The sequence below is a fragment of the Zea mays genome, chromosome 4 (assembly GCF_902167145.1).
Source record: "Zea mays cultivar B73 chromosome 4, Zm-B73-REFERENCE-NAM-5.0, whole genome shotgun sequence".
Classification (NCBI taxonomy): Eukaryota; Viridiplantae; Streptophyta; class Magnoliopsida; order Poales; family Poaceae; genus Zea; species Zea mays.
In genome coordinates this window covers 66,230,253-66,247,143 of record NC_050099.1, presented here as the reverse complement: position 1 = coordinate 66,247,143, position 16,891 = coordinate 66,230,253, and positions in this window count along the sequence as shown.

Below are 16,891 nucleotides of genomic sequence, written 5' to 3'. Positions count from 1 at the left end.
GCGCTATGACGAAAGAGGATCTTGCGGATAGCCTTGCATACAATAGTCTGAAGGTGCGAGAATTGTATACTTAAAAATTTACAATTTTTGAATCATTCTTTTATTCTTATACTAATTCTTAAATATACAGGGCTTAATATTGAGCAACGCGCTGAGAGTACAAAAGAATGCCGAAGACGAGAGCTACGACATTGCTTTCAATAATCTACGATCAGAGGTTATTAAGCTGAGGAACGAAGCTCTAGAGAAAGATAAAATTCTGCTTACATTGGTGGACAAAATAAAGGAAGACGAAGCTTCCTCCAAAGCTCAAGCTGAAGCCCAAAAACGCGAAATTAAAGATCTTCAGAAACAGTTAGCCAGAGCTAAAGAAGAACGTATACTTGAGGAGACAAAACGAGAGCTTAGTGATCAATGGGCCAATCATTTAGAAATAAATGTTAAAGAGCTTCGTGCATCCCAGAGAAGATGCTATGTTAAATCCATAGAGTGTGTCAAGAAGATAAAATCCAGCTTCGCCAACGTTGGCGCATTCTCTAGCGAAGAGAATTTCTCAAGAGGCAATCCTGAAGGTCCGATGGAATGGATCAGTCACGAAGCTGAGGCCTTCGAAGAAATCCTGAATAGCCGCGGAGACATATGTGCTTTTTCAAGTGCTAGAGGAATTGCTACTGTTTTGGAGAAGAAAGGTTGTGAGCATGTAAAATCTCTAGCGCAATCCGAAGCTACCTTGTCCTCCGAAGACATTAAAGACCCCTCAGCCGAAGCAAGCATGATCGGCGGAAAATTTTTCACTGATATCTGGGACAATGGCGACCGAGAAATGGCGCAAGAAATTATTCAAAAGCGCGAAAAAGGCATCCACGATGCCAGAAAAGTAGCAGAAGCTGCGGAGAAAAGTACAGAGCCCGAAGGGCAAATAGGTATTAATTAGTGGTTTTTATTATGTTGTAATTTTTTATTCCAGACTTTGTTCGCGGTTTGTAATAGTAATATAGCCGTATCTTCTCTTCCCTTAGAACCTGCTGGGGCATCTCCGGGCCCCCACCCGAAGGGGGACGATGAAATTAGAAAAATGGCCGAAGCCATTATGGACAAAGTTGTCGACCAGCTACTGAACGAAGCTGCGGAAATAGTTCTTAAGGAGGATTAAATGCTATTGTAAAAACATTTGGAACGTAACATGTGTAATACATTGTAACTTTGAATGTAATATATAATCTATTTATAGTTTTTAATTCTTTACGATGCATGAAATTTTGCATACATACCATTTTTGAGCCTTCGGCGAAAAAACACCTTCACTTCTTTTCATGCTTCGTGAAGAAAATCTTTTCTGTATCACAAGAATTTGCATGCTTCTCTGATGAAGAATATCCAAGTTTTGTGTTGCCTCTCTAATGAAGCTACACTTCTTCTCGGTTTATCTTGTGCCTTAGCACGATTTTCTCTTTTCCAAAATATTCTCCGAAGATCAACACTGTATCCCCTTCTTGTTCCACATGCAGTATGTTGTATGATGCTTATGTTATGCAGAATGATGTGATGATGTTATGTTATGCAAAATGATATTTGTGTCGCAAATACATATCCCTGTAATAGAGCACACACACTTTTTATATCAGCGCTGACTTTTCGCTGTAAGCCTCCCTTAGGAGCTTCTTCGCCTTTTACTTTCAGTGGAATCAGCGTTTATTTTTCGCTGTAAGCCTCCCTTAGGAGCTTCTTCGCCTTTTACTTTCAGCGGAATCAGCGTTTATTTTTCGCTGTAAGCCTCCCTTAGGAGCTTCTTCGCCTTTTACTTTCAGCGGAATCAGCGTTTATTTTTCGCTGTAAGCTCAGAAAACTTACTCTGCGCTCCCTTAGGAACAACTTTTTACTGTTTCGAACAATTTGCACTATGTTCTTTAGAACAAATTTTTTGATAATACAAAGGTCCTTCATGCCACCATAGATTCGTATGCTTCGACAACTCAAGCCTATGGAAAAGACATATTTTTATTATGGTAAAAGACGAAAGTGTTACAAGAAATTGAAAAACGATAAAAGACACTTAAGCTTCCCATAATTGTTCCTTATTAACAAAAAAGTAATACTGAATGTAAAAATGCGAAAAAACTGCTGTTGAGGTAGGATATTTATCAATAAATGTGCTTCGACTCTGGCACAGTGCTATTGACTGTGCGAGCTTCGGACTCCTCTCTGAAGTCCCTCTGAAGGTGATTGTGCTGACTCCCTTCTGGCTGCTGTCCTCGCTGCGTCAGCGGTGGCGGTGGAGGCTGCTGCCAAGATGCTTGGGGTTGGCTTGCCGAAGCAACAGAAGCTGCAGGGTGGTTGCCTACATATTCTGGAATATAAGGCGAATGATACGAAGCAGTATGCATGACCTGCTTCGGCTGACTTTGTTGCGCTGCTGCTTCTGTTATCTCCTTCTGCTTCTGGATGGTAACATGGCACATCCTGGTGGTATGGCCCTTGTCTTCACCACAGAATAGGCAGTAAATTTTTCTTGGCTGATCTCCAAACCTTCCCCCGAAGCCCCTGGCGCCTCTGCCCCTTGGCGCTGACGGCCGAAAAGAACTTTGCTGCTGCCCCGAAGCTTATGAAGAGTATTGTGGCCTTTGCTGCTGGCTTCCTCGATCATCACTTTGAGTAGAGTTATGAATTGACCTAACATGCCTTGGGTGAAATCTTCCTCCGAAGCCCCTGGTCATCTCAGAGAACCTGAATGCTTCCTCCCTTCTTTGGCGGAAGTCATTGTCAGCTCGAATATACTCGTCTATCTTCTGGAGCAGCTTCTCCAAAGTTTGTGGTGGCTTCCTGGCAAAGTATTGCGCTGAAGGTCCCGGCCGAAGCCCCTTAATCATGGCCTCAATGACAATTTCATTGGGCACTGTTGGCGCCTGTGCCCTCAGACGCAGAAACCTTCGGACATACGCCTGAAGGTATTCTTCATGGTCCTGGGTACACTGGAAGAGAGCCTAAGCGGTGACTGGCTTTGTCTGAAATCCTTGGAAGCTGGTTATCAACATATCCTTCAGCTTCTGCCAAGAGGTGATTGTCCCTGGCCGGAGAGAGGAGTACCAGGTCTGAGCAACACTCTTGACGGCCATGACAAAAGACTTTGCCATGACTGCAGTATTGCCACCATACGAAGATATGGTTGCTTCGTAGCTTATCAAAAATTGCTTCGGGTCTGTATGACCGTCGTACATGGGGAGCTGGGGTGGCTTGTAAGACTGGGGCCATGGTGTAGCCTGCACTTCTGTTGAGAGAGGAGAAGCATCATCGAAAGCAAAATTTCCATGATGGAAATCTTCATACCAGTCGTCCTCATTGTAAAAGCCTTCTTGATGAAGCTCTCTGCGCGAAGGCCTTCGGTTCTGATCATCTTGAACAAGATGACGAACCTCTTCCGAAGCTTCATCTATCTGTCTCTGAAGATCAGCTAGACGAGCCATCTTCTCCTTTTTTTCGTTGCACCTGCTGCTGAAGGATCTCCAGATTTTGAATCTCCTGATCCAAGTCGTCCTCCAGAGGCATTGGACTAACGACCTTCCTCTTCTGGCTTCGGGCCTCCCTAAGGGAAGGGACATCCTGATTGGGGTCCAGCGGCTGCAGAGTGGCAGCCCCTGTTGCTGAAGCTTTTTTCGGCGGCATGACGAAGATGATGCTTGCCAAAGGTATTCAAAGCTCAAGAAATGGAAGTGAGTTCACCGGAGGTGGGCGCCAATGTTGGAGACTTGTTCTCAAATGCTATGAATCAAGAACAAGGCAACATAAAATGTTAAATATCAAAGCCCTTCGTCCTTTGAATCATTATTTCCCTTCGGATATAATGAATCTAGAACGAAGGTCATAAAGGACATACCCTCATGATCATGATAAAGAAATGGGGAATATTCATGTAAAATACAAGGAGTAACATAATTTAGGTAAATATAATTATCAATTTATTTCTATTTTTATTACTTGTGTAAATAATAATAAATTACAAATGTACCTTTGTCTTGAAGAAATGAGAATACAAGTGTGACACAAAAGTAAGTGCCCAGTCAGCGTGAACAGTACGGGAATACTGTTCACCTATTTATAGGCACGGGTCGCAGCCCATGCAAAATTACATTAATGCCCTTTACATTTATCAATAACTCTATAATAATTCTTCGAGGTCTAATTTGGCTTTTCATCTTTAAGTCGGTTTCCTCTTTCTGCCGTTATGCCGAAGCTCTTCTGCACGTAGCTTCGTGATCGTCTTATCCTTCGTCGTGATCGTCGTCCCAATCAAGCTTCGTCTTAACCATGTTCTTGTATACTCGCAATCTGACTTCGAAGGTACCTATTCACATATTTCTTTTGGAAAACATAGTCAAATTACGTTTTTGAGGACCTTCGGAAGCCGAAGGCCCCCAACGTAGCCGATATCTTTACCAAGCCATTAGATGAACAAACATTTACCAAACTTAGGCATGAACTAAATATTCTTGATTCTCGGAATTTCTTTTGATGTTTTGCACACATAGCCCATTAATATACCTTTGATCATATCTCTTTTATATGCTATGACTAATGTGTTTTCAAGTGTATTTTAAACCAAGTCATAGATTGAAAGGAAATTGGAGTCTTCGGCGAAGACAAAGGCTTCCACTCCACTCCATCAAATTACTCATCCTTCGCCATCGCTCCGCTCTCCAACTTTGTTATAATCTTCACTCATATGTTATTTACCATAAGGAGAGAAATTGGTATGAGGGCTTATATTTCACTCAAGTATCCGTTTTTGGCGATTCATGCCAAAGGGGGAGAAAATATTAGCCCAAAGCAAAAGGACCGCACCACCACCAATTTCAAAAATTTGAGTTAAGAAAAGATTCTTCAATTGGTGATTTTTCAATCGGTATCTTATTAGAATTTCAAATTGGTACAACCCTTTCAAAACTAATATCTAAAACCCTCTTGAACACTAAGAGGAGGATTTTATTAAGGGGGAGTTTTATTTAGTCAAAGGAAAAGCATTTGAAACAGGGGGAGAAAATTTCAAATCTTGAAAATGCTTCTCAAAATCTTATTTATTTATCTTTGACTACTTGCAAAAGGACTTTAAAAAGGATTTACAAAAGAATTTGCAAAAACAAAACATGTGGTGCAAGTGTGGTCCAAAAATGTTAAAATAAAGAAACAATCCATGCATATCTTATGAGAATTTATTAGTTCAATTCTTAGTATCCTTTGCACTTATATTATGCAAACTAGTTCAATTATGCACTTCTATATTTGCTTTGGTTTGTGTTGGCATCAATCACCAAAAAGGGGGAGATTGAAACGGAATTAGGCTTACACCTTTTTCCTAATTGATTTTGGTGGTTGAATTGCCCAACACAAATAATTGGACTAACTAGTTTGCTCTAGATTATGAGTTCTACAGGTGCCAAAGGTTCACATCAAACCAATAAAAAGACCAAAAAAGGATTCAAATATTGAGAGCTAAAGTCAGCCGAAGTGTGCCCTGGTCTGGCGCACCGGACTGTCCGGTGCACCAGGGACTCCAACTCCGAACTGCTCACCTTCGGGAATTCTGGAGGCCGCTCCGCTATAATTCAACGGATAGTGTCGGGTGGCGCACCGGACTGTCCGGTGTGCCAGTGGAGCAACGGCTACTTCGCGCCAATGGTCGTCTGCAGAAGGCATTAAATGCGCTACAGTGCGTGCCAGAGTCTGAGTAGAGCCAGATGGCGCACCGGACAATGAACAGTGCATGTCCGGTGCACCACCGGACTGTCCGGTGGCCCAGAAGACAGAAGCTCCAACGGTCAGAATCCAACGACCAGGTGACGTGGCAGGCGCACCAGACAGTGTCCGGTGGCGCACCGGACTGTCCGGTGCGCCATGCGACAGCAGCCTTCACCAAACGGCTAGTTTGGTGGTTGGGGCTATAAATACCCCCAACCACCCACCATTCATTGCATCCAAGTTTTCCGACTCCCACACCTTACAAGAGCTATAGCATTCAATACAAGACACATCAAAGAGATCAAATCCTCTCCCAAGTCCATAGATCATTCCCAATCAAATAGTGACTAGTGAGAGAGTGACTTGTGTTCATTTGAGCTCTTGCGCTTGGATTGCTTCCTTTTCTCATTCTTTCTTGTGATCAACTCAATTGTAACCGAGGCAAGAGACACCAATTGTGTGATGGTCCTTGCGGGGACTTTGTGTCCCATTTGATTGAGAAGAGAAGCTCACTCGGTCTAAGTGACCGTTTGAGAGAGGGAAAGGGTTGAAAGAGACCCGGTCTTTGTGACCACCTCAACGGGGAGTAGGTTTGCAAAAACCGAACCTCGGTAAAACAAATCATTGTGTCTCACTCTTTATTTTCTCGCGATTTGTTTTTCACCCTCTCTCTCGGACTCGTTCATATTTCTAACGCTTACCCGGCTTGTAGTTGTGCTTAAGTTTATAAATTTCAGATTCACCCTATTCACCCCCTCTAGGCGACTTTCACATGCCTTTGCAATGATTATTCTCATATTGATATGCTTCTAAGTTATTCTAATCAATCCTATGTGGAGGTACATCGATATGAAGAATAAAATTCTATGTTGTTTTTAAATGCTAAATAGTGTGTTATTTCTCTTCTGAGTTAATGCACTAACTAAAAGGAATTTAATTCATGTTTATGTGACCAATAGATGACGATTTGTCTGTATTTCATCATCATTCCTCATACAGTCCCTTGTGTTACTAATATCTCTCTTTCAAGTATTTTCAATGAGTATGAAAGGAAAAGGAGAAAAGTATAAAGGGAGGGCACTTGAATGAAAAGGAAGATTTCAAGAACAACTACACCAACTTAGACAGTAAGATCGTCAGATTAATAATGGTGTGGTTGTAAGTATTCTACACCTTTTTCATTTGGGGAATACTAGGCAAAAGCTCATTATTGCAAGTTTACTATGCTTGATCAAGATGTTCAATGGACTCCCCTTTGTGTCTTCAAGAGAAAAATGCATATGTCCAAAGTAATTCAAATTCCTGATGTATATCCTTAGGGGAGCACATTTTATATCTTGGTTATGTTGAGACTAACACCTTCTATTAGTGATCTTATGCAGTCTCAAGTGTGAGAATAAGTTTATCATGAAATATGCTACTCTTAATGTTGAAATAGCATAATCTCTAGCTTATCTTGTTTTGAGCTTAATTGATAGTCTAGTGCATATGTTGTTCATTTGATCTTGTCTGTTATATTCTTGATCATTAAATAGCTTCAATTGATACTCATCTTGCTTAGTGCTTCACATGTTATAAATTGATGTCTCTCTTATGTATGCGCTAAATTAAAAAGGAGAATTTAGAATAGATGTATGCAATTAGTGATTTTCTTTATATTTGATGAAACTGATTTTTTCTAAAATGATCACTAGTTGTAAGATTTTCTCTTGTGCAAAATAATGACATAACTTGTCTTAAGCATAGGACTTATGTTCCCATCATGACAAGAAAAGATCGAGATTAAGGGTCAAGCACAATTGTGCGAGAATCTCCATATAAAGGTACAAAGAGGGTAAACTACTTCTTAGCATTTACACTTGTACCTAGATTTCCTCTTGTTTATGTACACTGCATATCTTAAGATTCAAGAGGAGAAGAAAGCAATGTTCTATGCATAACCCTGCTTCATACCCAGTTTAACCTTTCAAGACATCATTCCTGCTATGTTGCAATTTTTCTTAAGTCTGGGAGAAGTATTTTTCTTGCAAAGAGGTTAAAGCTTAACCTTGTAACGAGGATAAGCTACCTTTGTTTTAAAGGTGGAGGCTCCTTAAGTTTCTTTGAATCCTTTAAGGGTAAATGCACCAAATGTTTATAACATGCTTTCTTAAGTGCATATTCTGTCATGAGCATCACGTTTATATTATAACACATTGCACTTCACAATCGCTTTGATATAAAAATGTTCTCATTAACCTAATTATGTGCAATTGGCATTTAAGGCCAAAATATGTATTCTTCTCCATGCACATATTCAAGGCGAGCAATATATATATTGTAGAACTATATAAAGCTTAATTGACATATCTTTTGATGTTGTATGTCTCTTTCAATTGGTACTTGTTCATAATTCATATTTCTTGCTTGTACTAAGGTTTAATGTGTAGAAGTTGTATCCTCGAACCTTACAAGTCCTAAGTGCATTAACTTACATGTATTCATCACTTGTATTCACGAATTTAGGGGGAGCAATTATCTACACTTTAAATATTTAAGACTAACCATTCTTCAAGTCTACATTATGCTTAGTCTTAAATTAAAAGGGAAATAGAGTTTCGAGCAAAGGGAGCGCTTCTACTGCATATGTGTTCGGTATCAAACACCCTTGCTCAAACTCAAGTGCTTAAATTACATATCTTTGTGTAAAGGCCATACAAACTTACTCCATTTTGTAGCTTAATGTTAAAGGGGGAGAAAGTATCAGGCCAAAGCAAACGCATTTATGAAAAACCACCCTGTTTTGAATTTTTTTAATCTTCTAAATTGGTACTATAGCATTTATGAAAACCTCTTGACAGCTAAGCGGAGCAAAACTTGTTTATGCCAAAGGGGAGAATTTAATCATAGTGAGCTTTTATTTGGCCAAAGCAAAAGCATTTGAAAAAGGGATAGAATTCTTGAAAAACTTTGTATTGCTTTTGAAAATTTCATTCTTGTACTTTTGGCCAAATGCAAATGACTTTGAAAATATTTTATCAAAAGTTTGCAAAAATCAATGCAAGTGGTGCAAATGTAGTCCAAAATTTTAATAATGTCAAAAACACTCATATTTAATTAGAATTACTTTCATTCAGTAACTTATGAACACTTGACCAATTACAACCTAGTTACAATTTCATACTTCATATTTGCTTTGGTTTGTGTTGGCATCAATCATCAAAAAGGGAGAGATTGAAAGGGAAATGACCTTACCCCATTTCTTATATTGATTTTGGTGCTTGATGGCCATCACAACCATTTGGACTAACTAGTTTGCCTAGTCTTTGATTCACATGTTCATAAGTTCAAATGTTTAAGTTTCTAAGGCACAATTAGCTCAGATCCAACCAAATAGGAGTAAAACATAGAATAGATGAACTACCGATAGTTCTACGCTTTGGATAAATTCTAAATACCCCCTAGGAAACCTATTTGAAACAGCTAGAGAGGTTGGAAAGCTCGGAATCAACATCTCTCTATTTTGGAGCTTGTTTGAGCAAAAGAGGGAATATGAGTTAGAGAATTAAAATGTCCAAGATCCATGACTTAGACTAGTTGGAAAGTCACTAAATATATTTGTATAAGTCATAGGATATCTCTCAAAGTTCAGCCAACGCAACTTGTAAAAGATAGTTCAAAGATCAATGACAAGTCAGAAACTCAACGTCTAAAATCGTTAAGTGCGGATCGTCTGAGGCCCTAGTGCAAATTGTCCGAGATAACATAGATCATCCTAGACAAGAGCTCTTTTTTAAATACCACTTGGCTTAAGACCGTCCAACCCCTTCCGGTGGACCGTCCGCAACATCGCAATGACTTTGGACATGAACTATAAATCGCGAACAGTCTGACTATGAATCACGGACCATCCGGCTATAATTCGCGGACCATCTGCCTATGTTAATTTGCTTCAGCTCGAAGGTGACAAGTTGAGGAAAAGGATTTTTAAAGCTAGCACGAACCGTTCGGGACCAAGGGCAAACCATCTGTGTGTCGTCACCGAGGGAAGACGGATGTTGATCTAGCCGTTGGGTTGTCAGACATAACTGTTGCAGTGTTAGATCCGACCATTGGAGGGTTGCGGACCATCCGAGCCCTAGCCACGGACCGTCCACCTGTGCCCAGTTTGGCATATGTGCCATAATGGCTATATGGGTGGTTGAGAGCTATAAAAGCCACCCCAACCAGCCCATTCATATGATTCATTGATCCATATCATACATAAGAGTTTGGTATTCACTCCTATCTACTATAGCAACACTTTTATACACATCAAAGCCTTTCAAGTGACACAAAAGAGAAGATCAAACAAGAAAAGCTACTCTTGTGCGTTGAGCGATAGTGCCTTATGAGAATCCTTGAGAGAAAGTGTGTGCTACCTCTTGTGGTCATTTAAGTGTGGAGTTTTGACTCCAATTCATTGCAAACCTAGCAAGAGCCCCTTATCTTTGTGGTCAGCCTTGTGGAGACTTCAGTCTTTTGTTGACAAAGAAGAAGAAACAATCATCTGTCTTGGTGATCGTTGGAGAGAGGAAAGGGTTGAAAAGGACATGTCCTTTGTGGACTCCTCAACGGGGATTAGGTTTTTGGTGAACCGAACCTCGATAAAACAAATCACCTGTGTCTCTTGTGTTGTTTCCATTCTTAACCAAGTCTTCTTGCTTTATTCATCATAGATATTTAGTTGTGTTGCTTTGAGTTTATTCTGAATTCCTTGAAAGCAACACTTTTGCAAGAATAGGAACTATACTCTGATTATTATTTATCTTGTTCTAACCGCTAACTAGTGATCAAGTGTTGTTTAAAGTTTTAAATTTTAGGTTCCTCCTATTCACTCCCCTCTCTAGGCGACTATTAGTTTGCAATAAAGAAGATCATTTTAACCTTGTCATGTGCTTTCTCAAAATCTATATTGAAAACTACCCCATTTAGTTTCTTTCGATTGAGTTCATGTATTGTCTTGTGTAAGATAACAACCCCTTTAAGGATGTTGCATCGTCGTATGAAAGTGATTGAGTTGGGCTTATAATATGATCCGCCACCATATTGACTCAATTAGTACCTGTTGGGGGCCTTCGGCTTCCGAAGGTCCTCAAAAACATGACTTGACAATGTTTTCCAAGTGAAGCATGTGAGCAGGTGTCATCGGAATCGGATTATGAGTATACAAGAGCACAGTCATGACGAAGCCTGAACGAGACGAAAGATGATTATGACGAAGGTCTAGATGATCACGAAGCTGTGCGAAGGAAAGCTTCGGCATGATAGCAGAAAAGGGGAACCGACTTAAAGATGAAAAGGCAAATTAGTCCTCGAAGAATTACTATAGAGTTATTAGCAAATGTAAAGGGCATGGATGTAATTGTACATGGGTTGTGTCCCTTGCCTATAAATAGATGAATAGTATTCCCGTACTGTTCACGCTGACTTGGCATTCGCTTTGTGCATCACGCCTGTACCTTTACTTTCCTTCGAACCGAAGGTATATTTTTAATTTGTTATTCTGAATATGGCAATGCAAATAAAAATAAGCTGATAATAATGTTTATATTATTTTTCGTATTTCCTATATGAATTCTTCCTTATCATCTATTGTGCTTACGAAGGTTTTTTCCTTCACAACCTTCGTCCGGGATTCACTATATCCGAAGGGACATAATGTCTTGAAGGACGAAGGGCTTTAATATTTAACACTTTTTATGTTGCCTTGTTCTTAACTCTCAGCATTTGAGAACAAGTCCCCAACATTGGCGCCCACCGTCGGTGAACTCACTTCCATTTTTTGAGTTTTGAACACCTTCGGCAAGCATCACCTTCGTCATGCCGCCGAAGAAAGTTTCAGCAACAGGGGCTGCTGCTTTACAGCCACTGGATCCCAATCAGGATGTCCTTTCTCTTAGGGAGGCCCGAAGCCAGAAGAGGAAGGCCACCAGTCCAACGCCTCCGGAGGACGACTTGGATCAAGAAATCCAAAACTTGGAGATACTCCATCAACAGGTCCAACGGAAGAAGGAAAAGATGGCTCGTCTAGCTGACCTGCAAAGGCAGATAGACGAAGCCTCTGAAGAAGTTCGTCATCTTGCTCAAGATGACCAGAACCGAAGGCCTCCGCACAGAGAGCTTCATCAGGAGGGCTTCTACAACGAGGACAATTGGTATGAAGATTTCCATCATGGAAATTTTGCTTTTGATGATACTTCTCCTATGTCAACAGAACTGCAGGCTACACCTTGGCCCCAGTCTTACAAGCCACCCCAGCTCCCCATGTACAACGGTCATTCAGACCCGAAGCAATTCTTGATGAGTTATGAAGCAACCATATCTTCATATGGTGGCAATACTGCAGTCATGGCAAAGTCTTTCGTCATGGCTGTCAAGAGTGTTGCACAAACCTGGTACTCCTCTCTTCGACCAGGAACAATCACCTCATGGCAAAAGCTGAAGGACATGCTGATAACCAGCTTCCAAGGGTTTCAGACGAAGCCGGTCACTGCTCAAGCTTTATTCCAGTGCACCCAGGACCACGAAGAATATCTTCAGGCGTATGTCCGAAGGTTCTTGCGTCTGAGGGCACAGGCACCAACAGTGCCCAATGAAATTGTCATTGAGGCCATGATTAAGGGGCTTCGGTCGGGACCTTTAGCTCAATACTTTGCCAGGAAGCCTCCTCAAACTTTGGAGAAGCTGCTCTAGAAGATGGACGAGTATATTCGAGCTGACAATGACTTCCACCAAAGAAGGGAGGAAGCATATAGGTTCTCTGAAATGACCAGGGGCTTCGGAGGAAGATTCCATCCAAGGCACGTCAGGTCAATTCACAACTCTACTCAGAGTGATGATAGAGGGAGTCAACAGCAAAGGCCACAGTACTCCTCGCAAGCTTCGGGGCAGCAGCAAAGCTCTTTCCGGCCGCCAGCTCCAAGGGGCAGAGGCGCCAGGGGCTTCGAAGGAAGATTTGGGGATCAACCAAGGAAAATTTATTGTCTATTCTATGGTGAGGACAAGGGCCATACCACCAGGATGTGCCATGTTACCATCCAGAAGCAAAAGGAGATAGCAGAAGCTGCAGCGCAACAGAGTCAGCCGAAGCAAGTCATGCATACTGCTTCGTACCATTCGCCTTACATTTCAGAATATGTAGGCAACCACCCTGCAGCTTCTGTTGCTTCGGCAAGCTAACCCCAAGCATCTTGGCAACATCCTCCACCTCCACCACCAACGCAACGAGGCCAGCAGCTAGAAGGGAGTCTGCACACTCACCTTCAACGGGACTTCAGAGAAGAATCCGAAGCTCGCACAGTCAATAGCACTGTGCCAGAGTCGAAGCATATTTACTGACAAATATCCTACCCCGACAGCAATTTTTCACATTCAGTATTATTTTCTTTTTAATAAGGAACAATTATGGGAGGCTTAAGTGCTTTTTGTCGTTTTCAATCTCTTGTAACAGTTTCGCTTTTTACCATAATGAAAATATATCTTCTCCATAGGCTTAAGTTGCCGAAGCATAAGAATTTATGGTGGCAAGGAGGACCTTCGAATCATCAAAAAATTGTTCTAAGGAACACAGTGTAATTTCTTCAAAGCAGCAAAAAGTCGTTCCTAAGGGAGCGCAGTGTAAGTTTTCTGCTCAAAAGTCATTCCGAAGGGAATGCAGAGCTTATAGCAAAAAATAAACGCTGATTCTGCTGAAAGTAAAAGGCGAAGAAGCTCCTAAGGGAGGCTTACAGCGAAAAATAAACGCTGATTCCGCTGAAAGTAAAAGACGAAGAAGCTCCTAAGGGAGGCTTACAGCGAAAAATAAACGCTGATTCCGCTGAAGTAAAAGGCGAAGAAGCTCCTAAGGGAGGCTTACAGTGGAAAAACGTTGATCTTCGGCAAATATCATTTTGCATAACATCACATCATTACATCATTTGCACAGCATAACATCATACATCATATTGCATCAACAACGCAAGAAGGGGGTCTCAGTATTGATATTCGAAGATTGTTTCGAGGAAATAGTGACAGGGCACAAAAATAGCTATCGAGGAATTATACCTTCGTAAAACTCTGAAATGAAAAGATATATTGATTATTGATTTTACGAGGATTGGTTACTGATTTTATGAGAACACGGATATTATTTACGAAGCATGAAAAGAAGGGAAGGTGTTTTTTCGCCGAAGGCTCAAAAACGATATGTATATGAAGTTTCATGCATCGTAAAAAATAGAACCATGAATAGCTAATATATTATATTCAAAGTTACAAAATATTACACATGTTTCTCAACAAGCATTATATTCTAAATGTTTTTACAACAGCATTTAATCTTCCCTTAGAACTACTTCTGCAGCTTCGTTTAGTAGTTGATCAACAACTTTATCCATGATGGCTTCGGCCATTTTCCTAATTTCGTCGTCCCCCTTCGCGTGGGGGTCCGCAGATGGCTCGGCAGGTTCTGAGGGAGGAGAAGATACGACTATATTACTATTACAAACCATAAACAAGTCCGAAATCAAAAATTACAACAAAGAGCCGAAAACCACTAGTCAATACCTAATTGCTCTTCGGGATCCGCACTTTTTTCAGTGGCCTCTGCTATTTTCCTAGCGTCATGAATGTCTTTCTCGCTTTTTCGTATAATTTCCTAGGCCATTTCCCGACCACCATTGTAACAGATGTCGGTGAAAAATTTTCCACCAACCAGGCTCGCTTCGGCCGAGGGGTCTTTTATATCTTCAGAGGATAAGGCGGCTTCGGATTGTGCTAAGAATTTTACATGGTCACAGCCTTTCCTCTCCAAAATGGTAGCAATCCCCCTGGCACCCGAAAAGGCGCATATGTCTCCTCGACTATTTAAAATTTCTTCAAAAGCTTCAGCTTCGTGGCTGATCCATCCAATTGGGCCTTCGGGGTCACCCCTTATGAAGTTCTCCTCACTTGAGAATGCGCCAATGCTGGCGAAGCTGGTTTTTATTGTCTTAACACATTCCATAGATTTTTCATAGCATCTTTTCTTAGATGCACGAAGCTCTTCAACATTTTTCTCCAAATGGTTTGCCCATTGTTCACTGATTTCTCGTTTTGTTTCTTCAAGTGTGCGCTCCTCTTTAGCTCTGGATAGTTGTTTTCGAAGATCTTCAATTTCACGCTTCTGAGCCTCAGCTTGAGCTTTAAAAGTAGCTTCGTCTTCTTTTATTCTATTTATCAATGAATATAATATTTTATCTTTTTCGAGACCTTCGTTCCTTAGTTCAATTACTTCGGAACGAAGGTTGCTCAGGGCCATAACACACCCTTCGTCTTCAGCATCTTTTTGAGCCCTGAGGGCATTGCTAAGTATAAGGCCCTGCAAAAAGTTTGGTTTCAATAAGTTTAAACAAATGAAAAATTTTGATTTCAAGAAATAATACAAATACCTCATTTTCGTACCTTTAAGCTATTATACGTCAAGCTGTCGGCTAGCTCGTCTTTTGATAACACCGAGAGCCCGTTTTCTAATGTTGGGAATCCGAAGCTCTTGCTCATCTCCCGACAGACAGAAATCTCCTTGCTGTCAGGAAGACAATACAAGAAGTATTCTTCTCCGCTGCCGTTGAATATCAATGCCCCCTTTGGATATTTCAGTTTTTGGGCATAAAACTGGGCCTCTTGCTTTTCTTTTTCAGTCAACTTTTTCCCCAAAGCATGTCGAAAAATATAATCGAAGGCTTCGGAAGATGCTTCGGGGGCGGCAGTGCCAGTTTCTTCAGCCAAAATTTGTTCTGCTATTTCTGTTTCTTCGGCTTCCAAGGATTTCACCTTGGTGGGCTCTGAAGGCCCAGCTTCAGTCTCAGATTGGTGCTTTGAAGCTTCGGCACCAAAGGCCTCAATATGCACTTCGGAAGTTTCAGCAATTTTCTTCGGAGTCGTGCTTGAAGACTTTATTGTCTCCAAAACATCCAGCACATTAACCATCCTTTTTCTTTTGGGGTCATTGCTGGACCCTTTTGGCTCTTTGGTGCTTCAATTTTTGCTGAAGGACTTAAAATATCATACGTCCTTGTTTCTGTAGCCTTTGGTTCTTCTATCTTCTTCATTTCCGGCATTATGATTGGATCTTCAACATTCGGCAGGGGAGTTGGCTCTTTAGCTTCGGTGGCCGAAGAGGTCTCACCGACAAACTCAGGCACTGTGGCCGGTTCAATATAGCGTGGCCGGTGTGTGAGAACCTTTATCCTTTTCCTCTTCGGCGCCGGCTCGCTAGGAGCGGATGAGGCAACTTCCTTCGCAGAAGATGTACTCTTTCTTTTTTGACCCCGCATTGGATAACGGTAGTCGGGGTAGACAAACCCAATTGCATCAAATACTCGGTTGAGTCTTTTCTTCTTTCGGCCTCCGAAGGCCGCTGACAGTGCAGTGTCTTCGGCCTTCGAGTATGGTCCAAGCAGTTCATCGCTTATGGCCTCAATACTTTTCAACCAGTCGTCATCTGGCTCAACGAACTTATCTCCGTATTTGAATGTGTATTTTAGCCTGACTAGTCCACCTTCGTCAGGTTCCCTGATGGTTTCCTTCGGCATTTCCCATTTATCTGCAATTGGCCATACTCTGAAGGCAATATATTCTTGCACCAAATCCCTTGTCCCAATAAAAGAGCAAACCGCGCCGAAGGCTCTCTGGCATTCTTCGGCTGCTTCATCCATTTCGACTTTCGGTATCCGGAGGCCGAAGCGTTGCCAGATAGGACGCATAATGATATCTTTAATATCTACCCGTGTTTTCAAGTCATTCTTCACATAAAACCATTCTGTCATCCAGTCGCCGGGCCACCTCTTTCGAAAGGTTGGCACGGGACAGCTTGACCCAGACCGGGCGCCGAAGCTGTAGCAGCCAAAATTGTTGTGATACTGCTCTTTACCCCAGGGTTTTGTCTCATACAATAGTTCATGTATGTTGCAGAAACTTTTTGCATTTGGTTTTAAACCTTGGCTCCTCACGGCCCAGACGAAGATGCCCATCCTTATGATTGCTTCGGGGGTAATTTGATGAAGCCAGATTTCAAATATCTTCAGTATTTCCACGACAAAACTGCTCAAAGGAAACCGCAGTCCAGCCTTTAAGAAGCTTCGGAATATCACGACTTCATTCTCCTCGGGAGTCGGACAGGTTT